This window comes from Ictidomys tridecemlineatus, chromosome 4 (genome assembly GCF_052094955.1).
Source record: "Ictidomys tridecemlineatus isolate mIctTri1 chromosome 4, mIctTri1.hap1, whole genome shotgun sequence".
Lineage (NCBI taxonomy): Eukaryota > Metazoa > Chordata > Mammalia > Rodentia > Sciuridae > Ictidomys > Ictidomys tridecemlineatus.
The window spans coordinates 166,697,878-166,725,595 of record NC_135480.1 but is presented as its reverse complement, the minus strand read 5'-3'; the positions used below and the strand labels follow the sequence as shown (position 1 = coordinate 166,725,595).

General features: G+C 34.8%; 1 long non-coding RNA gene across 1 annotated transcript in view; it reads right to left on the bottom strand.

Moving 5' to 3' along the window:
- Window positions 1-4,556: 4,556 nt before the first annotated feature.
- Window positions 4,557-27,718, bottom strand: part of LOC144376904 (uncharacterized) — a 46,441-nt gene continuing 23,279 nt past the window's right edge. The window contains exons 2-4 of the long non-coding RNA XR_013437259.1: window positions 11,099-11,261; window positions 7,137-7,247; window positions 4,557-5,210 (exon numbers count right to left, since the gene is read on the bottom strand). This is a non-coding gene — a long non-coding RNA (uncharacterized LOC144376904). The remainder of the gene's footprint in view (window positions 5,211-7,136; window positions 7,248-11,098; window positions 11,262-27,718) is intronic.

Genomic DNA, 27,718 nt, shown 5'->3' with positions numbered 1-27,718 from the left:
TAAAGCAACAGAACTATAAAGTGGTAGATGTTTTGTTCTAAATATACAATTACTGGAACCTTCGAGTTTTACATTTTGGCTTCCTAAATGATAGGCTCTTGAACTGTCCCTAAGTCTATGGTACCCGAAGAACAGAAGAACAAAGATTTCGATTACCATTTGTTCATGTAAAAAATGGCATATTTGTTTCCAGAGAATGGAAATCAAGATCCTTGGGTACAATTTTGGTGCTTCTATATAAACTTAGACGATGCCTATTATTTCTTGAGTCAATGTTCCCTCTGCTTAAAATGAAAGATTTGGTTATATCACTATGTGTTTAGTCGGCTGTTATTATTTCCATGACTCTGAAAATATTAATAAATTTATTCTATTATTTTTTCCTCTGAAAGCTATGTGGATTCAAAGCATATTTATTGACAAGCTGTGCCTCTTTTGGTTCTCTACTCTAGTTAATCGCTTATTTAAGTATAAGTGTTGCTTCATTGAAAATGGACTTATTTATGTCTGACAAAAGGAAGAAACAACTGAACAAATTAGAATAAAAAGGAAATAAAAAGAGAGAAAATAATAAAGCTGGCAATAAAATATATCTTATATTATTGTTATATGTGGAAAGACATTTTGTTTCTAATTTTCTAGCAGCTAAAGAAATAAGGAAAAACAATAACCTAAGAAATTTATTGAATAAGGAAGTATGACTTTTCCAGAAAGAAAACTTTTGTTTGCTTTTCTCAAAGGAAACAATGTTCAATGTGGTAGATAACATCCTCAATATCTCAGAATTTTATAAAGCTGAGTCTTATAGTATTTTTAGTAGCTTGAGAGTGAACATCAAAACACATATCAATGTGACATTATGCCGTGGAGCTAGGCAGTATTCCTAAACATTGTCTATAACAACATTTTGAGCTGGATGATTTTTTGTTGTGCATTGTGGGATGTTTGGCAGCACCGCTACTCTCTACTCAGTAGCTGCCAGTGGCAACCATCCACTGAACCTAGCTGTGATAACCAAACACATCTCCAGAACCTGGAAAATGTCCTGGGGTTAGAAGAGCATGTGTTATCAAGAACCACTGACTAGTCTTGATTAACTAATTTCTAATTACTTAATTACAATGACAAATAATCCTACAGTAAAGAAATAAACCAGTCTTGGGCTTACAAGTAATACTTTCCTGAAGAAGTAAGATCTCACTGGAGACTTGAAGAATAAAGAAGTGTTTAGCTACCTAAAATGTAAGATAAGGAGAATACCAAATAGAATGATTGCGTGCAGTATGTGTACTGGTCACAAAGTGGGGAGGCAGGTATGGCCTGCCATTAAATCAGTGCCAGTGACTAAGATGACAAAAGGAGATTTCTTTTATTGTTCTGCCAACACATTTTGACCCAGCAGTGTGGTCCCAGTGTTCTAGGAAGGTGCAGTTTAAATTCTGTACCCTGGAGCTTACAATCTGGTAAAAGAACAGAAATATCAAACAGAACTGGGTAATGATTAAAGCTATTTATTGAGGTACTTCTAAGTGTAATAACAGAACATCAACATGGCATAACATAATAGAAAGAGATCAAGATGGGCTGGGCAGATCATGAAGTGTTGTAGGGAAATTCCTCCTTGAAAGGCTGATTTGACTGGGCACAGTGGAATAAAGGCTTTGGGTGAGAGGGAAACTGTATAAAAAATGGCCAGAGGTGGGTGGAACAAATTTGCAAACTGATCAAAGATACATCTAGTTCCAAAGTCTTTCAACAGGGACTGAGGAAGTTTTGGATTCCCAAAGCCAATCTAACCTATTTCATGACCAGGGGAGTATGGCTTCATTTGCTTCAGCATCTTAGGAGCCTATTGAAACTCTCAGGAAGGTTTGCAGTGAATAGAGGGAATAGGAATCTCAAAAGAGTTTCTATGACAAAAGACTGGGGCAGTGGTAGGATCCCTACAGTTGTCTTGGTGATTTTGATAAGGCTAGTGGGCAGAATGAATCTAAAAACAGTTTGTATTTTTATTTTGTGTAAAGTCTGAATGTTGACATATTCTAAAAAGTTTAGGGTCCTGAGCAATTTCCCAAATTACTTTTCTCCTACAGTTGGCTGAGAATGAACAGAGAGTGGTATCTTAGGTACTAGTCATAATCAAGGTGACCTTCTTTTCCATACTAGGCCCAATTTTAATTTTTTAAAATATAAATGAGGCAAAATTTTAAAATAAGAAGAACCTTGATACCAGTCAAATGCTTTTCTACTAATGTTTTATCCATTGTATAAATGTTTACTATGCAGTGTTCAGATATTGCCAAATTAGTTTTAGCTCTAGTCTCTGCTTTTAAAGTGGGAGACTTGGGACTATTACATTTTAGGGAAATCCAAAGAATTTTGATGTGATAAAGAAAAGAAGTGATGCTGGCCCTTTTTGTAACCTCTGCTGTGGTGGAAATGATTGGCAGTGATGACATCCAAACATGGGTCATTATCTCGTATGAGAAGCTCAATCAGAAAGCTGCTCTTTTCTTTCAGTAATTATTTCAACCACAGGCTGGTAGAAATTCTTAGCAATGAGTTCTCACAAAAATTTTGCTAGTTTTGCATAGTTCATTTATTGTAAGTATGTGCACTATATATTTCAAACAAAAACACATGGAGATTTTATGTAACTTGAAATAATTAGGAGTCATAAATTATATTTTATCTCTTTTTCTCCAAAGAAGAGAAAAAAAATCATTGAATATATTTTGATAATTAACAGCCAAGCCTATTGGCAAGAATTTGACCAAAGATCTCTTTGACTAGGAAGTTAAGACAGGAATGAGTGATGGAAATACTGGACAGCCGGGAATTGAGTTTGAAGTGATTGATGGGCAAAAGGAAGACAGGGATGTTTTCTGACTGAAATGATGAATAAGAAGTTTTGGGGAGGTAACCTGGCAGATGTTCATGAGGAGAAAGATATGGGGACAGGCCAATCTATTACTAGGCACCTGAAATAATAAAGTTGTTCATTTATGTGTCAGGATTATCAGAAGCATTGGGAAGAAGAATAGGAAGGGGTTTGAATTTCTGCATCAATGCAAATGTTTCTGTAATCTAGATTTCCTAGTTTGATTTCTTCAATTTCACGTTGGTTTAAACAGGGGTTTTAGATACTGTATTAATCAGGGTTCTCCAAAGAAACAGAATCAAGAGGAGAAAGATGTGTAGACAATTTATTCTGAGAAATTGGCTCACATGATTATGGAGGCTGTGAAACTCCCAATCTCTGTTATCTGCAAGCTAGAGATACAAGGAATCTAGCAGTGTCATGCAGTATAAGCCCAAAGGCCTGAATGAGGGAAGCTCATGGTGTAATTCATAGCCCCGGGCAGCTAATGAAATATAATGATATGATCCTATATCCCCGTTGAAACAGTGAGGCAGGTAAAAAAAAAAAAAAAAAAAGGCCGGGTGGGGGGGCAAATTTCTCCTTTGATTGTGTTTAGACCCTGTTTGAATTGGATGATATTCTAGCACATTGGGGAGGGCAATTTCCTGAGTATACTGACCCAAATTCTCATTTCATCTGGAATCACCCTCACAGACACCCAGAAACAGATTTAATCTGGGAACTCTATGGCCCACTCAAATTGACCCCTAAAATTAACTATGCAATGTCGTTATGTGTAATTTCCTCCAAATTTTCTATATCACCATATTTTAATAATGTTACATAAGCAACTGAAATCAATTTTGCCTGGCTTAGATAGAAAAAGGAAATTCAAAGAATTTGTTGAACTGGCAAGTCTGAAGAAGGAGAACACTAAAGCAATTCTGGGATGCTCAAGAATGAAAAGAGGCAGGTTAGCCCTCTAGTATACTTCTATTCCAACCCTTCAATACCAAGAATCTTTTTTCTATATAACAGATTCCCAAATAGTGAGATTTACTAGCCCAGTGGAGTCCATGCGCATTCTAATATGGTCACACTCTGCAACTTAAGCCACGTATAAAGTCCAAACCATGTTCAGAGGAGAAGAAAATTCTGAGAACAGGATGAATTTTGAACTACGAGGATGAGGGTCACATTCCACAGAGGGTGGGTGATGAGTGGGAGGAAAATATTTTAGCAATATCTCCCAGGAACACAGCACATTTATATTGAAAGTAGCAACATGGAAAAGAGAATACAGTTGTATCAGCATATAGCAGTTATTTTTTAATATTTCCCCAAAGCTATCATATATGCATTCTTAAACATCACATTGAGAGGACTGGTAAATGCAGGCTTTATTCTAGGTGGCACTGTGCTCAAATAAAAGCTGAGCATTCATTACCAAAGAAGATGGGTAGAAAAGACACTGCTATAAACAACTAACAGTCTCTGCTACATTTGGGAAGATAAAGTAAATAAAGTAGATTTATATGTATATATGAATTTATAATAGTAAATGATATACACATCAATAGCTGGTGTTTCCTGTAACACTGGGAACTTAAAAAAAAGCACTTCATGATTTGTAATTAAATTGATATTTACTGATATTTTTTAATGCAAATTATACATAAATAATGGTGGTAGAGTCAACTCTTAGGAAAATGTTTTATTCACTATACCCCAGAATAGACTCATGGTACACATTAGCACTTTATTTTATTTTATTTTTTTACTTTTATTTATTTTTAATTTTTTGGCTTACAATTCTTAATATACCTTTATACCACAATTTATCGTATCTCTGTATACAATCATGAAGAGGTGCTACATTAAACTTACTACTTAATATTAGCCAGGATTTTCTAAACTTACTGGTTCATGGAAACCAAATTTTCTTTTGTAAATTCCTATCATTATATATTTATATTTTGGGAAGCATTGAGCTAGCAAAGCAAAACTAGAAATCAGATTTAATGAACAAATTATTAAATTCATAAATTAAAAACTACATAGTTTAAAAACCATATGCAATTGCTACATTTTCATGTTTAATTTTATAAATAATATTTTTCTAATATTCTATTATTGAATATACAAAAATATTATAAAGCAGAAATTAACTACTTATGTATTTGTAACTTTTCTGTTACTCTAACAAAATACTTAAGGCCTGGTAACTTAGAAAAAAGAGGTTTAATTTTCTCACAGTTCTGGAGGTTTGAGGGCATGGTGCCAGTACTGACGTGGCTTAGGTGAGGACCCCCTTGGCCACATCACATGGGTATGACATCATAGGAAGCTAAAGAGAGAACAGGGAGGAATCAGTCTTTTCCTCTTCTTTGATAATAACTCCCTTGCAAGAAATAACCAGAGCTCCATAGGAATTGCATCAATTCCTTCCAAGGACAGCAGCTTCAATGACCTAATTACTTCCCACTGGGCTCCACTTCTTAAAGGCTCCACACCACACTCCAATACTGTTACTCTAAGGACCAAGCTCTCAACACAGGAACCCTTGAGGAATACGTTCAAACCATATCTAAACCACAGCATAATATTTTCATGTCAAATTCAAATTTTACTTAAAAAATAATTTGCAACTTAGCACTTAAGAATCATTTTCCCCAAAATTATTTCAAAAAGCAAATTTTAAAATATAAAATCCATACACACATTTATTTAAAATAAGTTGAAATGTTTAGACATGGTTTTATAAGACCTATACAAATTACTTGAAAAAATAATTGTAACTGGATGTTTATAGAAACAGCTCTAAGAAGAAAAAACTTCTTTGTCATGGACCATTCTTGCTACAAATCATTTGTCTTTAGTGGTCTTTCATCAGTTTAAATGTAAAATTTTCATTGAAGAATTTGTCCTTTCATTTTCTTTAACAAGATGGAGGGTCATTAAACTTAATAGATCTTAAATGTCCCTGTGCCTCTCACCTTTGCAACTGACAAAGGAAATTGGCTTAGTGATATGAAAATTCTGAAGGCAATATTATATTAAATATATATTCTGTAGTTGCTTGTGACATATTATCCTATTGATAGAGAAATATGTAGCCAAGTTCCATGTGGTTATTACTTCTTTGAACATCAGAAATGATTCTAAGTAAACATCTTCAAAGACTTTTTTGAAATGAGTTAGCCATGTCTTTAGTCTGTAAATTACACAATACGTACTATTTTCAATCAAACAATGACCACTAGAAATCAAAGAATTTGTATATGAGAAGGATAATTTTCAAAGCGTACTGCTTGAAAAATCAACTAGAAATTACTTTGTTTTATCTTCCCTGGACACAGGGCTTTTAAGAGATGTGATGTTATTGAAATTATATTTCAGTTTTTAAAATCAGCTTTTCATTTTCTTTAACTGCTTGTAGCAGCCATAGACATTGATATTGAAAAGCTTTTAGATTTCCACATGAAATCTCATGTAAATAAATCTGCAATTAGAATATATTTTTGGTTAAGTACACATTCTTAAAAATATTTTTGTTATTACTCCTAATCCCAGAAAATTCTTTGCATGACTATATAGACATGAGTGGGTTTGTGTGGGCTTTATTCAAGAAGGGGTTTTCCTTGGCTCAATACATACAACTTCAGAAGTATAACCAAATCTTTCTTGATTACACTAAATTTTGTAATATTTCAAAGACATCACTAAGGATGATGATGATGAGGAATTGCCTGTGATTGAAGTCATGTCTAATATTTGAGTTTTGGGTTAGTGACTAAGTGGTGATTGACCTTGAGCTTTGGATTATTATCACTGGCTGGTGGTCACCTGTTTGATTCTCCATTTATTCACTTATAAAATCAGATTATTCATTCCTGAGCCATTTCTAGGTTCAAATTTCTCTATAATTAAATACTACAATTATAAACTGTGTATTTGAAGAAGATCAAAGATTTAAAAAATTGTCACTTAGATATCCTCTGAAAACTTTTTTTCTAAATATTTAATGTTAATGATTTGTTTGTGGTTTGATTTTCATCTGTAAGCAAATGTCATCAATAAACAATGTGCAGTACATTTTTGAGTAACTGAGGATTCTGCATTTGTTAATTTGAGTACTGGTTGCATTATAACTTGTTTGTTATACATTATGTTAATACTGAGTTAACAAGAGTACAGATTCAAATCAAAGATATTGTACATGTACTTGGTTGTAAAATAAACAAAAAGTATCTTTAGTGTGCCTTCCACTTACCTTTCATGTACTTTGTATCCCATTTAAGAAGTCTGATGTCCTTTATCAAAATTATTTCTCAGCAAAATATCAGTTGTAAATGACTGACAATAGTTTTAACCAGTTTATTTTCTGAAAAAAAAGATGAAATTTACAATAGATTTTTGGATAATAGACAATGTGTGGGGATGACATACTTAAGTAGCATAATCCATGTGGACATTACTTCTCTGAATATCAGAAAAGATTCTAAGTAAACATCTTCAAAGAGATTTTTTGAAATGAGACAGCTGTGTTTCTAGTTTTTAAATGAAAGAGTATACACTACTTTCAATCAAACAGTGACCACTTTTATGATTTAAAAAATCGAATATTACTTGTTATGTGTATTCTTATAAAAATGGAAGAGATGAGTACAAATTGCAACAAAATTCAACTCAAAGTGGATCAAGGACCTAGGAATTAAACCAGAGACTCTGCGCCTAATAGAAGAAAAAGTAGGCCCAAATGGAGATTTAGGATTAGGCCCCAACTTCCTTAATAAGACTCCTATAGTGCAAGAAATAAAATCAAGAATCAATAAATGGGATGGATTCAAACTAAAAATCTTCTTCTCAGTAAAAGAAACAATCAGTGAGGTGAATAGAGGGACTACTAATTGGGAACAAATTCTTACCACACACATGTCAGATAGAGCACTAATCTCTAGAAGACATAAAGAATTTAAAAATCTTAACATCCCCAAACCAAATAATCCAATCAATAAATGGGCCAAGCAACTGAACAGACACTTCTCAGAAGATGCTATACAATCAATCAACAAATATATGAAAAAATGTTCAACATCTGTAGTAATTAGAGAAATGCAAATCAAAACTACTCTAACATATCATCTCACTCTAGTCTGATTGGCAGCTATTAAGAATACAAACAACCATATATGTTAGTGAGGATATGGGGAAAAAGGCACACTGATACATTGCTGTTGGGACTGCAAATTGGTGCAGCCAATATGGAAAATAACATGGAGATTCCTTGGAAAACTTGCATTTTAGCCAAAGGGCTTAAAAACAGCATACTACAGGGACACAGTCATGTCAATGTTTATAGCAGCACAATTCATGATAGCTAAATTGTGGAGCCAACCTAGATGCCCTTCAATAAATAAATGGATAAAGAAAATGTGGTATATATACACAATTGATTATTACTTAGCATTAAAAGAGAATAAAATCATGGCATTTGCAGGTAAATGGACGGAGTTGGAGAATGTTATGCTAAGTGAAGTAAACCAATCCCAAGAAACCTCTGATATGAGGATGCTGATCCCTAATGGGGATGGTGGGGAGCATGGGAGGAATGGACAAATTTTAAATAGGGCAAAGGTGAGGGAGGGAAAGAGAGTGGGCATGGGGGTAGAGAAAATGGTGGAATAAGATAATCCTCATTTCCCTAAGTATAAGTATGAAGACACAAATGGTGTGACTCTACGTTGTGTACAACCAGAGACATGAAATATTGTGCTCTATATGTTTGATATGAATTGAAATGCATTCTGCTGTCATATATAACAAATTAGAATTAAAAAAAAAAAAAAGACACGCACAGTCCTGGCCTTCACAGAGCCTCAGGAAACTTACATCTAGAGAGGACGAAAGACACCGAACCAAGTTGTCCTCACAAAGCCAGGTCTCTGGCTTCTGTAATAATCTGATGCAGGACACATACACTAGTACTGAATTTACCTGCTTCTGTTCCTGTTACATAGTGCTCTGTGTGACAAGAAAGTTATGAGGCTCATATTTCTTTTAAATTATTTTTAAATAATTGTAAAGATTTCTATTAAGTGAAATATTAATAATTCTGCCATTCTGAATTAACAAGTATTCATAGTTTTGCATTGTTTTTTTAGTAGCTAATGCATGGTTATATGTATTTTATGTAATTATTAACATAGCATAATTAAGGTTTGTATATCTATTACTGTTACAAAATGTTGCTTTATAAAATATTGTGTCTTTATAATTTTTTAGGGTACACATAATATCTTGTGAAATGCTATAATCTACTTGAGCAACTCTGTTTAGTGAAATAGTTACACTGTTTCAAATAATATTGCCTAGAAAAGAATATCATATACATAGCTTTATTTTTCTATTGAATCATTTCATACAAGTAAAATTAAAGAATCATGGAGTGTAAACACTTTAATATCTTTTGTTTGGAATTCTTCATTCTTTTCTAAGAAAGTTTACCAATTACCTCTTCCCTCATGAACAAGATATGGTTATCTTATTTTAAACAAGTTATTGCTTTTATTCAATAAGCATTTAGTGGATATTTAGTTTGAACAATGTTTGGGATTGTACAAATAAGTGAGATTTAGAGCTAATCATTTGGGATTGTCTGTAGGGACAAGATAAAGGCTTTTTAGAGTCATTAAAAAAAATCCTAGTGGGCAAAAGGGGAAGAATTTGTGTTTTAGAAAAGACATTTAACAAACTCTATCACAATGAAGCACTGAGACATGATATCTTTAATCTGGTTCCACACATCATTGATCTCTGTGCAGCATCCTGATTCTCCAACCAGCCCACTCCACTTCTCCCCAAGGACTGCTTCCAGTATCATCAGCTTTGAAAGTGGCTTTTCCTGTTTATTGATGTACTGTCCAAGAAATTCAACAGGTTAACAAACTCCTGGCACAATCAACAGTAACATGGTAGCACAGCTATAGCTCAGCTAGAAGGTTATTTTAAAATAGTCTGGTGGTATCAAGACCTAGTATTTTCATCTACATCTGAGAGAGAATCACCAAGTAAACAGAGCATCTTTCATATCACTAGCTATGGTGGGTCAGTCTACATACCAATGCTGTACTAATTTAACCCCTTTTCACATTCTCTCACATTTTTTATCTCTCAGAGCTTTATCTATGTTATATCACTTAATACTCCAAATTTACAGGGAAGTTGTTGCTAGATCCTTTTACTAAGTAAGGAAATGGAGGCTCAGAGAACATAAGTTATCTATTTAATATTATGCTATTCATATTGTGAATCTGGGATCCAGACCCAAAACTGGGTGACTCTGAAAATCATTTTCACTGGATCACACTACTCAGTTTTTCTTTGAGGTTTAGAAATTTTTACATCTATAAATTGGCTTTTTCTTTTTTCTACTTCTCATTTATTCTCGCTCTTCTTGGAGAAGTAAGCAATATTTAAGTTATTGAACATCAGTATATTTCATATTCTAAATAATTATCTTATTTAATTCTTATAATTACCCCAAGTAGTAAATACTTTTTTCATGATGATCATATAGTGGATGATTGGAAACTTTACAGAAGTATAGAAACATGCTAAGATCTCTCAGAAACGAGGGGAAGAACTGGGTAAAGTTAGGAATGAAACATAAATTCAATAGGCATTCAAGCTGACTGATACAGATCAAATAACGGTATTGATCCAACTTTGATCAATAGATTTGGTGGTTCAACCTTGAATATATCATTGGCTCCAGGCCAGGGTTGAATTGTAGAGCCTGACTCAGTCTGTAAGCAACAATAAAATATTGCTGATGTAAATCTGAAAAGTAACTGTTGCTAATGAACTCAGGCTTCCACCTTTGACTGTTACAGGCTGAGCCTTCAAATATACAGTGAATAAATGAGAGTCACCAATGATGGTATGAGATAAAATTTTCAAAATGAATAATGCATAGTGAAATACCTACATGGGATTTTAAATTTTCATCCCTATAGTTACATCTATCCTAAGTGAAAGTTGAATAATGATATCTAATTAAAAGGCAATTAATACTGAAATAAAAAGCAGTTTCAAATAATTAAAAATGTTACATTGCGTGTTTCTAACATATCTCTTATATTTTAAATAAAACCAATTTTTTGGAAGTTAATTTCTCTAGACCTCAACAGATAAATTTTGAATAAATAATTCTGTAGGGCATTTAAATATTACCTCGTCTAGCATGTCTTGACATCTTCACCATATCTTGCTCTTGGTAACAGCAAAGCTAGTCCCACCTTCTTCCATTCTTCACATGGTTCAATGAAGGCTACTCCCTACCAGATACCGGGAGCCCTGGTTACATCCTTTTTGTTTAAGGGAACTTTGAATTTTTCTATTTGGAAAGAATTAAAAGATATTAGACTCATAATTAATATCTCAATAGAAACATAATTGGTATGATAATTCAAAAAGGCAAAATCTACTGTCCACTGGCTTAAATATTTTATACTAGGGATACACTTTAGTCCTACTACAATTTTCTTACTGGCTATGAAGTGCAAGCTTCTGAGCCAGGCATCACAACAGATACAGATAAGATAATAAACTGTTCCTTTCCTCCATGATCTTATATTCTAGAGGAACAAATAATTGATGGATCAAGAACAGTTTAATTGCCAGTTAGGGTCATGAACAACATGCTATGTGAGGACAGAACTTATGTTGGTCATTTATACTGATCTAATTAGAGAGAGCAGAGCATCCTTTGAACCATATCTTAAAGATACAGAATTTCCTGAGGCTTAAGTTGGCAGGGTTGGGAAGGGCCAGGTGAGAGGACCTAGAATAGGAAGAGGACTACTTCAGGGGTAACAGGTGAATGAGCAATAGTGTATAAAAGGAAAGTACATAGGGTTGAAGGAGGAGAGACTTGTAGTTGAATGAGGTTGGAATTGGAGCCAGTGCTGGGTTGAGGGAGGCAAAGCTTAAAGACATCCAGCTATTCTCCCTCCCTTCTTCCATACAGCAAATCTTGAACATCTGCTGTATTTAGGCCTGTACTAGACACTGGGGTTACATAAAATTAGAAAGTCTCTGACCTCAAGAAGTTCACTATGACCTAGAGGACAAAACAGATATGTTGCTGAATAATTAAAGTGTGGTTGATGTTTCATAGAAAATGGAAGAGTGAGTTTTTAGTCATGGCCTCACAATAAAGGTTTTGAGTTACAAGAAAGAAATAGTTGTTTTCCACATGAAGAAAGAGAAGAACAAATATGTCATTGCTTGAATTCTGCACTCTGACAGGAACAGGTTTTCAGTTTTGTTTTTGTATAAGATAACATCTCATTAATCTTTGTAGCTGTATTTTTAACTCCGTCTTATAGATTTAAAAAATGTAGAGTCTGAGAAGTGAATTTCTTAATATCACAGAGGCAGTATTGTAAGAACTAGACCATAACCCCCAAACTAAAAATTTAAGAGGTTCATAGCATTGCCATTATGGTACCCTGAAAAGGAGAATATGATGTTTACTGCTGAGGGCCATTACCAAGTAGGAATGACACATCGAAATTTCCTTGCCAAGCGTACCCCATGCTGCTTAGAGGACATTTGATGGGACATTGCATGCATGCTTTAATGAGGTGACCTTGCTCAAGGACCTAGGCAGATCCGGGTTTAGAGCTGATCAGGTTTGAGGAAGTAACCGGCTCCTTGAGTTTAAGGCGTTGCCAGTTTAAGATAATGGGTTTTAGGGAAGTTGGAAGTTGAAGATTATTGCTGGGATTAGGGTGTTCCTGCTGCTTGTTCCCGTTGAGTTCTCGTGAGATTAAAATGGGATTTGGAGAGAGCCTCGTGGAGTAGGTGGTTTGTGCGGGAGACGGTAGAACGTGTTTGCCCCTGGACCTGTGTGGAGGCGGTGTGAGAGCGGGAATAAAGAATTGCTGTTTGAACCTACAAAGCTGTGAGTGCCTCGTGATTCTGGTGCCAAGCCGAGACATTGGCCTTGGCAGTTTACCACTGTTAACTTTATCAGGAGGAAGACAAGTATAAGAAGGACTCTCAACCATAAAGTGAACAGAGATTATCCAACTCACTAACTCCAATGGCCCAACATTGCAGTTTTGTTCCAAATTGAAGAAACATTTCATGATCTGGATTGTTTCAATCTTCTCTTCAATAGCAATATCTACCTGTTACATTTTCAACTTTCTCAAAGCCTCTTTCTCTGCCAGTATAGTCATGGAACTGACAGTTTTGAAAAGGCTGATATGTAAACAAATTTGTGTAAATTTCCCAACCTACTGTCTTTACCACATCAAAATCATTTTCCTAGCATAGCAATTTTCTTTAAAAAAATGAAGTCAGTTTCAGATGTAAATTTCTATTAGCTACAATAAGAAAGCAAAAAAAGAAATCAATTTTATTAATATGTTTTATTTAATGCATAGCTGTTATAGTTTAGATATTAGGTGTCCCCTGAAATCTCACATATGAGACAATGCAAGAAAGTTTAGAGGTGAAATAATTGAGTTATGAGAGTTTTAACCAATCAATGCATTAATCTCCTAATATGGATTAACTGGGTGGTAACTGTAGGCAGATAAGCTATGACTGGAGAAGGTAGGTTCCTAGAGGTGTGCTTTGTGGTGTATAGTTTGTTCTTGGTGAGCAGAGATTTTCTGCTTCCTGATGCCATGTCCTGAACTGCTTTTCTCAACTACAGCCTTCAGCCGTGCTGTTCTGCCCTCACCTTGGGCCCAGGAAATGGAGTTGGCATCTATTTCAGTTAATAGACCACTGAAACCATGAGCCCCAAGATAAACTTTTTCTTCTCTCATTGTTCTTGTTAGGTCTTTTAGTCAAGTTGTGAAAAAGCTGACTAAAGTGATAGCCAATATATTATCATTTCAACATGAAATCAGCACTAAAATTATTATTGTGTTACTTGTGCCTTTTAGTACTTTTCCTAATTTTTTTTTGAAATTAGGTGTATAGTTTATTCATATAGGATATCTCAATTTGGAGTGGCCACATTTCTAGTTACTACTGTATTGGACAATTCAGCCTGCAGGATACATATAATGAGTTGTTTTAACTGTGAAATATCAGGTACTGCAGCAAGCTAGGGCAAATGATACTTTTGATCGGGAGTGTCTTTCTTCTCAGATCACAGTAAATAAGTAGGTCCAGATTTTCAACCTTAGCTGAACTTTAGAATTACGTGAGGAGCTTAAAAGTTTGTGTACCACTGAAGTTCTGGTTTGGTTGGCCTGAGGTGGGGTTAAAATATTAATGTTTTCAAAAACATCCCAGATGATTTTATGTAACCATGGTTGAGAGTTGCTGAGTTAAATAGGACCAATTGCTACCCTTGCTTTGACTAGTGTTAGGAATAGGTCAGACAAAGGCAAGAATAGCAGGAACTTGCTCATTCCTGACTTCAGTGAGAAGTTAGCTATGAGAGCTTTCCTTGGAAACATCTATGACTGTTAGTGATCACACTTGCTTTGTTTTAAAGGTATTGATTGTAGGGATTATATAGTTCAGTGAACCTATCCTAATCAATCTTATCCTGATATGGACATTTTTGTTAAAGTCAAAATAGAATTGACTCAAATCTTGAAAAGGATTGCCTTTAAGCATCTGATAAATTATTGCACTAAAATGCTCTTAGTTAGATGATCTTAAAAATTGAAAAATTGGAAGTATTTATACTTCTGTCAGAACTGAATTCTTTAACTTTGTAGAAAAAATATAATGTTTTAAACCTTTGCATCTCATGTTAAACCATTTAGACCTCTGAATTTGCATTTCTCCACATGATCTGGGATTTGTAAGTGGAGGAGGAAAAGGAGAGAGGCTGTGTATGTCTATCTACCATGTGTGCATAGGATTGACCCTCTATTAGCCACAATAGCACTTTAAAAAAATTCATGAATATCTTCTACTTCATTTCTAGTTAATGTTGCATTTGTATCTAATGTTATAGATGCCATTGTGAATTATCCTTGAATTAAGAACTGCAATCTCCTAATAATAGGGTCAAGTTAGTAAATAGGGTTTAAAAGGACAATACCAAGCTTTCCTAATGCTGAAGGAAATCCACCCAAATCAGTAGACTAATATGACTTTAAGTCTTCATTAATGTAGTAAAATTATTAGCACCTGGTTACCCAGAGAATATCTAACACTGCCATGCAATTGCTTTTTTATGATTATTACAATAGTGATTTATTCTCTTTTACCTTCTAACTGTTCTCTTTGTAAAGTACTTTCTTCTAATGCATATAGAGAAATTAGGCTTGTGACAATGATATTTACTACTCTCAATATTAGACTATTCTACATTTTGTACCCATTTACAACTTTCATAAAACATCTGTCTAAATGCTGAAATCAGCTCTGAGACAGTAAACTAATGGTGCCCTTCAAAATTAGGAAATTTGAGAATCTAGGATATGGAAGGCTATAATTACTCCAGTTCTCACACTGTAATCTGTATCTTTAGCCTTGGGACACATGGTGAAACACTGATGCCCATATAATCTCTATTGTAAATGACACTTTTGTGCCAAACATAGGCCAGGCTGAAACCTGTGTACATGTGCATGCACACCACACATACCTGTACCATGCACACTCACCGATTCTAAGAGTGGAATTGGAAAATGCTTTAAAGAGGACTTCTGAATTAAGAGATGTTACAGCCTATGAATATCATTTTAATTATGGAGTATAGCTATAATCTCTAGTTCCATTTCTATATCCTAATGACATTTGCTGATAATGGTCACATCCTCAACTTGTGAAATTAAAAAAGCAAAGCTTTAAGCAAATAACTAACTTGCCTAAACTCACAGAGAACCAAATGTAGAAACATGCTGTGACAAATAGTCTGTAGTCTATGATATCAAAATGTAGCCAATCAGATTAGGAACAATTTAATATAGGAAGAAACCAGTCAGCTGCATTGAGTCCATCCCCAAGGGCTCCATTGAAATCAGATGGATCAGAGCAATATGGCTGCTAATTTTATGCTCATCCAAATTGTTTGCAAATAACATGAGTTTGCGGATTTAGGTGGAGAGAATCTAAATTCAGTCTGTCTTTAGCTATTTAACATACAAACTGGTGGCATATTTCAAAATGATCTTCCATTAGATTAGTTGAACAAATTTTACTGATAGCATCCTGATCCCTCTTATTTAGAGACACCTTCAGTCATTTTGTTTTGCTTTTTTGTTTTTGGTGACTCAATAAGAAGGTTTATGTAAAGAATTTACAAAGTTTCTGTCCATTTTTTATTTCTTTTCAAATCTGTAGGAGTATGTCTGAGGCCATCAAAGGTAAAACACAAGTTCAAAAAAAATTTTTTTGTTGTTTGGTCAAATACTTGTTACCGATATTTTTTGGCATAGACTTTATCAAGGCTCTTTGGATTTATCTTTTCTGATCTGACAATGGTAAATCATGGCACTATAAACATTAAAAAGATTTTTTTTTTACTGATTGAGATGAATTTCTATTTGAGGATGCATCAGTGCACAATGGAACTCATTCTTATCAGCAAGGATAATGGAAGATTTCTTTATAAATTATGTCATGGAAGACAAGCTATTGAGTTTAGCTTTACTAAGAATACAAGAAATTGGAGCAGTACTTAATGAAGAATGCCTGAGACACATAGGATACTTGAAAAAATGTAAGTATATATCATTTAATCATCAAATATCCAATCCTAGTTAAATCACTCATGTAGAATTCAAACTGTCTGAAGTAGTGCATGCAATTAAATTGACCTACATCTGCAGGTACATTTTTTTTTGACCACTCAGGAGCTGATGATATTAATAAAAAACAAATTTAGAGATTTCTAGGCAAGACACATGCAAATCTCAAAGGAAAAATCTACAAGTGTTCTTGAGGTAAATATGCAATAAATATTTTATTTTTACCAATATTATTATCAATTCCAACTTATTTTAAGGGAAAGACCTTTGATGTATGTTAATTTTAGTGTATATGTTTTCAATTTTTTTAAACTATCAGTGTTGTGAAAACAAATTGATATCTTGGTTTCCATATCTAGTTTAGAGCTTATCATCATTGGAATATGAACAAGACAGAGAACAATGATCAAAAATAGCATGTTATTGATCGTCCGTTTTGAACTAAGATTATAATTTTGTGAAATTATCATTCAAATTTAGCTGAAGAAGGAATTGACACCCATCAAATAAAAAAAAAGAAGAAAAGATAGAAAGAAACACATGTACAATTTCCCAATTATATAGTGTAGCAGTACTAACATTTTCCAAGAATGAGTGTTCTTTCTGGTTAACAGGCACTAAAAAAAGACCACTGAGTTGAATTTCTGAAAATGTAGTTTTATTTTTGACCCTTCCAACTTAAACCAGCATTTACTGGGTAAAAACATTGTACAAGATACTATGTCCTCATAGGTGATAATTCATAGGTGATAATTATGGAAAAAACTTGTGAATGTATAAGTAATACACAAGAAAACACATCTATCACCCCCATCAAAGTTTGGAGTAGGTGTACTTTCTATATATCCCATAAAGTACTCATAAAAGTCAGCAGAGTTTAGGGTATTCTACAATGACAAATAAACCCTAAATCTCAGAGCTTTAACTCAGTTACAGCTCATGCTACATATTTGTCATGGGTGTGCTAAGACCCCTATTTTCCACTGATTGTATTTCAGGACCCAAGTTTCCAGAGCAGCCACCTCAAAAAGTTATCAGCTACTACTGGAAGAAAAAGCAACAGTGTGGTAGATGGCATGCTGGCTTTCAGAAGTCATATACAGAAGCGATCCACAATAGCTCCCCTCCATATTATTGGTCAAAATAAGTAACAGAGTCATAAATAACCATAGTATGGCAGGATGTGTAATCTAACATGTGTCTGGGGGAGAGACAGAAGTATTTTTCACAGTACTGATCACCATCTCATCATTTTCCCTCTTGTATAAGACTCATTACCATTCAAAGTTATTGGGATTTTTGTTAATAGAAATTCCATGATACTCATGTTCCTTATTGAATCTCCAACACCTATCACAACACTTGGCATGTTCACTGTTGAATGAGTGGGATTATCTGTTCTACTTGCAAATTCATGATAATTAGAGTTTTAGAGTCTAGAGTCAGTTAGGCAATTTAGGAAACCCCCTGTTTTCCAGCTTAAATCTCAAGATGGGGGTAAAAAACAAACCTCACTACCAAAAGCAACCTTGAGCAGTTCCCACATATATACATTACCACAGGGATGCTTCAGAAAAAAATATCAACTAAAAATTCTGATGGTAGATAGACCTGTGTTTACGCTCAGAAGAATGATTGGAAAATCTCCACCCATCTTTCATGAAATGAGAGCTTATTTTTCCTGCTTGTCTAATCGTAGTGCACCAATCACATATAAACAGACTCATCCAACAGACATTTTCATCAATTACAGAGCTCTCTAACAACATTCTATCTCAGAAAGCTTCCTAGCTTTCTCAAGTGTGATTTCTTTCCTCTTTTCATCTTGAGATGAAACACAAATCAGTACAGCCCATATCAACACTGTTACTTGGCATAAAACCATTTGCTATCTCAACCTTATCCTACAAGAGAATCCCATTATTTGTGTGACTTTTGGAATTACTTTATCATTTTTCAAACCTCAGCACTTTAAGGCAATAGGTGGGTAGATTTTAGTACTATAGAACTCTTCAATATTTTAAAAAAATCTTTTAAAACACTGATACATTTACCTGACATAAAGTTAAACATGCTAATAAAAAGTCAAGCTCTGCTTTGAGTTAAAATTTTATTAACATACCTAGTTATTTTTATCAGAAACTCTGATTAGAAGTTGCAAATGTCATTAATTTTTTTCAAAGAATTAAATTCATGATTGGAAGACAAATGATTTCCTAATTAGGATTGGCAATAGTTGTGTAAGTCACCTAGGTAGGTTTCTTCCAGAGCCACAAAGCAACTATGGTTGTCAAAATATTAGCCTAAGTATAGTTCTGAGATTCTTTAAAGAATGCTAGGATTCAAATGTTGATTGGATTTTTTGCGTATTTTTAACCCTTCAGGTCCTATAAGAAGATTAACAGATGTATTTTATATTAGCAAGAGTAACCCTCTCACTTTCAGTTTTCTTTGTTCATAGGCTTTTCATAAATTCCCAAATTACTGCTTATCAAAATAATACAGGTCCAGTCAGTGTTAATATATGCACATTTGCTTTTTGCTACACTTAGGCTATCTTTAATGAGCTATAGTATTACCTTATTTAACGCCCACTTAAAAGTACAAGATATCAAAATAGTTCAGAGCACACTGAATGTGGAGAGCTGCTTGGATGAATATATCATCTAAACTAACAAGACTCTCTTTCTTTGCAACTGATGTATGTCAGGTTTATATTTACCTAATTATTATTTTTTTAAATCTGAATGAAAGTTTTATTCTATACTATTGATAAGCAATGGCACCTTAATAATGTGAATCAAATGTAATGGTAGTAATCACTAGAAAATGTTTAAAACCATTACTTTAATCCCTCTTGGGGTGGAAAAGAAAATGGTTAATGACAAGAATAACTCATCTGACTAATTAAAGTAAATAAAAAACAAGTCTCTTTTCATTTTGAAACTTTAAATGCAAGGTCAAGGCCTTCACAATTCATTAAGTCCAAGTAACTGACAGTTTGTAAGTCACTTAGAATAAATATTCTTTGTAGTACCCAGTATATATTATACATCAGAGTGTTATTCAAAGGACAGATAAATTTTTAAGCATTAGTCTTGGTGTATTCTTTTTATGTGAAGAAATTTCTGGGTCTTTAAAAAAAATGTGATTACTTACTTGCCTACATCTCATTTTGGAATTGGAGAATAGCACAACATAAATATAGTCCTTGACTTTTATTTGTTTGTTCATGTAGTATTTTTTGAGGGTCTGCAGTGATGATCTTTTCAGGGTGGTCAAGAGCATGGACCTTGGGGTCACAGATCAAGTAAGGCATCTCCAGTGTGGGAGCTCAGGCCAGTGACTGACATTCTCTAAGCTTCAACTTCCCAACTCACAAAACAGTTGTAATATTGGAAACTAGTTGGGGTGATGGTGAGAATTGAATGAGTGAATATTCTCAAAGCACTTATCAGAGACTGTGGCAGAAGGAAAACAATAAAATATAATCAGTTATTGTTTTAGTGTGGAGAATACATTGAAGGTTTCATACAAATGTGAGAAAGAAGTGATGCACCTCCCGGGCTGGTGTTAAGATCTGTGTGGAAATAAGGTGCATAGCCTGTTAGTTCCTGTCCCTCAGAAACATGCAGTGAGCAATGCAGATAGAGGAGGGAGAAAAGGAAGGAGAAAAGAAGAGAGCGAATAGGAGAAAAGAGAGGGAGGAAAAGCTATGTGAATTTTCAAAAGGAGAATCAGAGCACAGTTCAAATTTTCTTGAAGGAGGTGACTTCAAACATGAAAATATGGACAGTGTTTGTATTTGTGGAGATAAAGCTCTGAGAGAATAAAACCATTTTCCCCAGGTTTCTGTCCTCGGCCATGGGCTATGTGTAGTTCTGACATGATATTTGGGATGAAGAAATAACATTGAATTGACAATATTTCCTCACCTAAATAAATATTTATAATAATTGGAGAGGTCCTTTGGGATTGGTTAGGAGTGTTTGGACTTTAGTTGAACAAAAACTAAAATCACAATTTAAAATGTTTTTTTTTTTTTCAAATTCCCTAGCTTGTCAAATAGTTTTAGGAAATTTTTGGTCTGGATTATATATCTCTATCTATCTATATATCTATATATATTGATATGTGTGTGTATTGGAAGAATACACTACCTGTATTCATATTTATTAAGCTCCTTATCATATTTAAATATCTTCATTCTCTTTCCCTTTTGTTAGGCTTATAGGACACAAGCCTTTCCTTGCGTCACAGATAGAAAATGTGGCAGTACCTGGCACTGCTATACAAATAATTTAAATATGTAGTCTATGCTATGATTTATCTACATTAGATTAAATCATCAGAACAGTTGAACCACTGAGGCTAGCTTTTAAAATTTATTCAATAATTATGTATTGCTTTATTTTCATGTATTGGTCAATTCCCTGACCTATTTCCTCAAGGGACAACAGGGTGTGACATGAAATATGTTTTCAATAACAGTCATTATCTGCCTTGAACTTCTGGTAGTTATATTAATTTCAGCAAATTATTAACTTTTTATGCTTCAATTTTCTCATATTATAAAATGGAGTAATATATATATATGTATATATGTATATACACACACATATATATATGTGTGTGTGTGTTTGTGTTATTCTAAAGTTAAAGCTGATCATGCATATGAAGTATTTAGCAATATACTTGGTCAATAAAATTGTACCTAAAATTGGAAAATCTTCCCTTTTTAAAACCTCAAACTTTCTGTTCCACTCTATATATCATGTGGATAACAATATCTACTTTCTGGGATTTTGGGCCATGACTAACTATACAGAATAGATGCAGAGTCTAGCATGTGGTAGACTCTCAGTGAACCTTGGGCCCTACTCCTCCCATTAATTTATATTTAAACCCCTTGCAGTCATCTTTATTTTCTTTCCCTTATTGGTGTGTGAATCTTTTTATTCTCTACCACAATATACTTGGCTTGTATGCAATTTGCAGTTTCCGAGTTTTAACTTTAATAGTAAAGGAAGAGATAAGTCCACACACAATGCAATCTCAACAAAAAAAGAACAAGCCCACTTTTCAGGCCAAGAGATGATGAACTCGAAATATAAGTTCCTTTTCAATATTTCAAGAAAACACTTTACATACAGTTCTGGGACTGTAGCCAAAATGAGAAAGCTAAGAGTTCTATCCAACAGATATTATGAGAGGGTAAGAGGAGCCACAGATATCCAATTGTTTCTATAATAAAAGTACAATGTTTCATACCTTTCTAGCCACATCTTTGTTTTAGCGAGGAAAGGCAAGGGGCGGAGGTGAGGGAGTAAATCTATAAAGCTTATTTGAAAAGCGTCTCTTTTTCTCTCACTTCTGTTTTATGGTGCAGATTTAAGCGAAAATACAAGGAGAGCCCCAACAGAGATTTATTCTTAGGAAGTTCTCTGGAACCAGAACTAATAATGTACCTTCATTCATTCATTCATTCAATACTTTTCAAAATGCCTACCATGTGCCAGGCAGTGTGATAAGTGCTCAGGATTCGGTTGAGGAATGCAAGGAAACTTTTGCCATGAACCCTTGCTGCATGTCCCTGTCTGCATACATCCGTACCAGTTGCTCTTCCTTTTCCCCTATTACAGTGAAAGAACTCTTCCAGCTTCACTAATGACCAACTCTTCTCTTAGATAATATATCCCATCCTCTCTTTTAGGCAAAGACTTCCCTCTGATTGCCTCATTCCCCTCGGTAGCATCAATTTTTCTTCCCTTTTGTAAATATGCTCATTATCCCTTTTGAAAGTAAAATCCCATTTACAAAACATGTCCCCTTGACTTCACATCCCTCTCCACTGCACCCCCATTTCTCTAATCTCCTCAATGGCAAAATCCCTTGAAAAAGTTGTTTGTATTCTACTTCCTCTGCTTCAGTTTCTCCCAAATTCTCTTAAAACTGTTCCATTCAAGCATTTGTCCCCAATATCCCACACACCTTCTCACCCTATCCAGGTTATCAGGCACTGCCCCAGTATGAAATCCAAGACTCTATTCTCTGTCCTCATATGGTGTCACTGATCCCTTGGTGTCCAGGACACTGGACATTTCAATGATGAAATGCTGTTCTGTAAACACACCAAGCAGACCCCAGACTCTCAGTGGCCCCCACACATTCTGTATCCTGTTCCTAGAACTGTCTTTCCCTAGTAACTATAATGGGTCCAATTATTAGGAAACCTGATCACCATCCCAACAGCTTCTCATTGCTTTTATCCCAGGTGCTCTGTTTATCCTCTCATGTATACTTCTTAATATTACCACCTGCCATTTTTTTTTGCTATTCATTTTTTGTCTGTTGCCACTGCTAAGCATGTCAGCTTACTGCTGTATCCCAGAGCCTCGAACAATGGCTGGTGCCTAGTAGATGCTTAGTGAATATTTCTGAATGCTGAGGAATACAGATGTCATTACTTCTCTCACAGAATTTACTCTTTCAGTGAGACCTAAAGACAAAACAAGCGAACCTACAAGCAAATAAAATAGGTTACAAATTTTGAAAGGTAATTTTAGAATGGTATATGGGGAAATGAGATGGAAATTAATAGGAAAACATAATTTTCATTGGTGTATTGGGAAGGCTTTCAAGGAGGCAACATTCTCTGGTGAAAAGGAGTTAGCCACTCCCTTATTAAGGAGAGAATACTATTTCCTGAAGATGCTGGAAAGCTTAGCAATTGTACATATTCAGTCAACAACCGTCTCACAGCACGTTTGTAAAAATGTACCTAGAGTACGGGCTGGGGATGTGGCTCAATCGGTAGTGCGCTCGCCTGGCATGCATGCGGCCCAGGTTTGATCCTCAGCACCACATACAAAAAAAGATGTTGTGTCCACTGAAAACTAAAAAATAAATACTAAAAAATTCTCTCTCTCTCTCTCACTCACTCTCTCTTTAAAAAAAAATGTACCTAGAGTAGAAGAGTAAAGAAAAAGTTTTCATGCAGCCAGTGGATAATAGAAGAAAAATTGTGTCTGGTTATCAGAGAAGACTTATTGTGCAAAGGAGAAATTCCATCTTGGAATGCATAATAGTTATGACTTCTGTTTTATCTCAAGGTGTTTGTTTCTGTCCGCATTTTGCACCTGTTTGAAACTGGGACTTTATCTGGAATTTATGTAAGGAGTAGAATCGAAAATCCTTCATTCCCATTATGTGGTCTCCAACTTTATCTGGTACAATATAGTAATAAATATTCATTAAAAGCATTTTTGAGATTAGGAATTAACTAGCTAAAAAGAACTAAGATCAATGGCATTATTAATAGTAGACATTATTTATTGAGCACCTGGTATGAATCTGGTACCCTACTAAGAGCTTTGATTCTAGTACCTCATGGAGGTATTATACTAAATATATGGGATAATTTACTTAACATGCTTGGCAAAGTGCATAGCATTATTAAATGCTTATAAGAGTGTAGTTCTTAATAGATACTATTTACTATCATGTCTGACTTATCAGCTCCATACTACAAATGAGAAAACTGATATTCACAAGGCTATATATTTTGAAGTGACTGACCTTGGCTTAAAAAATCAGATTGATGTGATTTTCAATATGTATTATTTTCCTTACTCAGATAATAATTTTGTTTCTCTCTTTTCTCTTTTTTCCTCACCTGATGGTTTAATGTAGTAGATATGACATGAACTAGACCAAGCTCCCTGTTCAGAGATTGGCTAACTGCCTGGCTTTCATGAGTCCATCAAGGGTCACATTTTCCCCATTCACTTACTTTCTCCTTCCTTCATTCCTCCCTGTCTTCCATTTTGGTTGTTTGCATCATTGACCCACAGCTGTTTCTAGTCCCCTGTGTCCACACTTCATTCTTCTCTGCACATTTCAGAAATTATTATTCAGCACGGTCCATGAGAGCTCATCTCTTTCCTTTCACAGGCAGCATCTTTCCAGCTGGCACCACTGTCCTGCGATGTGTTTCCCTCTTGGTCTTGGTGCACCACTGGTGCCAATTTCTGTTGGCAGCTCGTTGGGTGACCATTTGATGCCAGCCCCTTCTGATGCATGTGGGGCCCGAGTGAGTGGCCCTGAACTATCCCAACTGCCTCCTCTACTCCTGGGGCTTGCCAAAGTGTTCTGTAGACCAGCCGAGTCTCTAATCTTCAGAAAATTACTCCATGACTACAGATGGATCTTTATCCCTCATGGGCTTTGTCCTTTCTGAACCACCACTGAGCAGAGCCATGTGAAGAAATTAAGCTGTAAAATGCCTATGAAGAATCTAGTTGGTGTTTCAGAGTTGCGATTGTAGTTACAAAAGGCAAACATGAATGTTGATAATATATATATGTATTTATAGAGTTTACTTTTGTGACTGAGCACTGAACAGCTCTTTTTTTTTCATCCCTGTACTAATATGAAGGGACAAAGGTGCATCCCAGATTCATATTAACTTTGAATTAATCAGTAGTATAATTGGCCAATACTGGGTTTTTCCCAGTCTACTCAACCTCATGATATGGGTGCTATTAGCAAGCCAACAGATAAAACGGCTTTGTATTCAGACTTAGGGCCAAATTTTAGCCACTATCATAACCTGTGCTAACTTTAAACTCCTCTATTCAGGCTTTTTCTTCCATAAGAAGAAGAGGGATTCCTACTCTGTAGTGTTGACATAGGGATTAACTGAGGCATTAAATATGTACTGAATCTGGACCTATAAATCCAGAGGTGGAAGAAAACAATCTTTCTTTCTTTTTTTTTTTAAATGATGATTTCTCACTATAATCTCTTCTCTTGGGCTAATGCAGATACAAAATCAAAACTCAATTTAATTTGTACCTGAAGTTCCATGTCCATTTTCTCTGAAGAACAATACCCATTAATTACTAGGTCTCAGAGGGAGAGGGAGAAGTCAGGTCTGAGGTCCAGAATTCACTCTGATGGCATCTGAGACTCTGCAGCATCTGTATGCATGGTCCCAAGGCTTTCTCATTCACTCTTCCTTGCAAACATAAGTATAGAATCTTTGATGTAGTTTCTTGGTGCCCTTTTCTGTAAACTTTTTCACCGAAAACTAGAAGATAAGTTTTCTCTTTGTATTGATAGAATATTTTTTCTTCTTTTGTTTCGTAGTCAAGTTAAAGGAAATCTTTTGCTAATAAATATATGGGGAGAACCCTGCTTCCACTAGAAATGTAGCCCATGGGTTCAAATACCTTTTTCTCCATATTTTTTCAAGAGCATGCCATAATATTTCCTGTGTAGGTATGAAATTCTGAAAACAAATCACTCTTCCCAAAATTCCTTTAAAGGGAAAAAACAAACCAAGTCTCCCAGTTTCAATGAAGGTTGGGAGGAGTGGTATTATAAGGGAAAGAAATAAAAGAAAGAAAACACCTAAATTAATATTTAAATTATTATCCTGAATCAAGTGCTCAAGTGATTACTGAGATTTAAAATTTATTCTCAACAGTTGTTCTTTTCCTCATGGGAATTGAATATTTTCAGCCTCTCCCTTCCAGAATGTGTTTTGACACTGGGCATTCATTTTGAGATGGTTGGCTAGTGTTAGAAGAAAAATCTGTGACTAGGAAACCAAGTGAACATAATTAGGTGAAGGTGAGAGAGAGGTGAACAGGGATCAGATACAACATTTAGTCTCCTGAGTAGCAGGGAGTACAGTCCCCAACAAGATACAGTATCTCCGAAATTTCCAGAAGCAACCTTACTTTCCAAGAGAAAAGAAGCTGCCCATATAATCATCTGCTAGTGTCTCTTTTCCTATTGAGCCTTATTAGTTTGGGAAGAAGTGCTAATGAGGATGGCATTTGCTTTGTGGACAGGCTGCAGATAAAATGGTCAAAGAATAAGAAGGTGATGTCTAGAAGAATCTAGATATTGTAAGAGTAAGACTGTTATATATTACTGCAGGAAGCAACAATGGCCATAGGCCTGCAGAGCACAGAAACAAGACTGTCACCCAGGCACACAGTGACAGCTCACCTTTAGGTGGTACTTTTCAGTTTATAACACTGTTGATACAGTACCTCATTTTTTCTCTTATATTTTCACAACACTCATCTACAAATTTTTAAGAGGTTCATACAATATATAATTTGGGGTCAAAAATAAATTGATGCTCAGATGAATTTACACGAGTTCAAATAACTTAGAAATAGTCCAGACCTAAAACCACAAAAAACAAATTAACCAAAATAAAACAAAACCAAGCCCCTTGCTTCTCCTATGATACTTCTTAGTCTCCTGAAATGCTTACAAAGAACCCCTGTACTTCCGGTTTTTGATTTGGAAACTGAAGGTTGGCAGGAATATTATATGAAATATTGTCTGCCCCAAATTACTTCTTTATGGAACTTCTAGATTCCTGTTTTGAGGCACTTTTCTTTTATATCTAAGCAATTATGGTAATTCAGATAAAAAGCCTTCTTTGATTCTTTAAGGTTGTTTGATATTTGTATTAATTTAAATGTTTGCACACAGCTATTTCTACAATTGGATCTTTCCCCCATGTGTACACTATTATTATAACCTTTTTCCATTTCATTATTTATCTTACACTTTGCATAATACTTTTTAAGTGAGAAATCAGAAAGCACAATGGATACAAAGGTATGGTTTTTAAAACAAGGCTTGTCACAAGTAAAAGTGATTATTGGATTCTGCCTTTCTTATCCAACTTGCTGTTATTAAGCTCCTCAAAGACACTTTAGGAATCTCAGAACAGATTTCTCATTCAATTCCCATTAATCTCCTGACCACTAATGTAGGCAGCTAAGGCAATCTGACAGTCCAACATTAAAAAACAGTCACTGAAGATGGTATGCCAGGATAACCACAGATATGTACTTTTTTAATGCTGAAAGGTGCTACAGTAAAGCAGTGGGTGAAATAATGTCTTCTTTCTAAACTACAGAAAAGACTAAATAGCAATATCTTGGTCAGGTCCTTTGTTAATTCCTGGTGAACAGAGGCAAGTAGAATTATTGCCTTGCAAATTTCTCATGTACTCTATCTAGCAGATTGTCTTTAAAATGGACTCAGAAAATTTATTTTGCTCTTCTATTCTGACCCCCAAAAT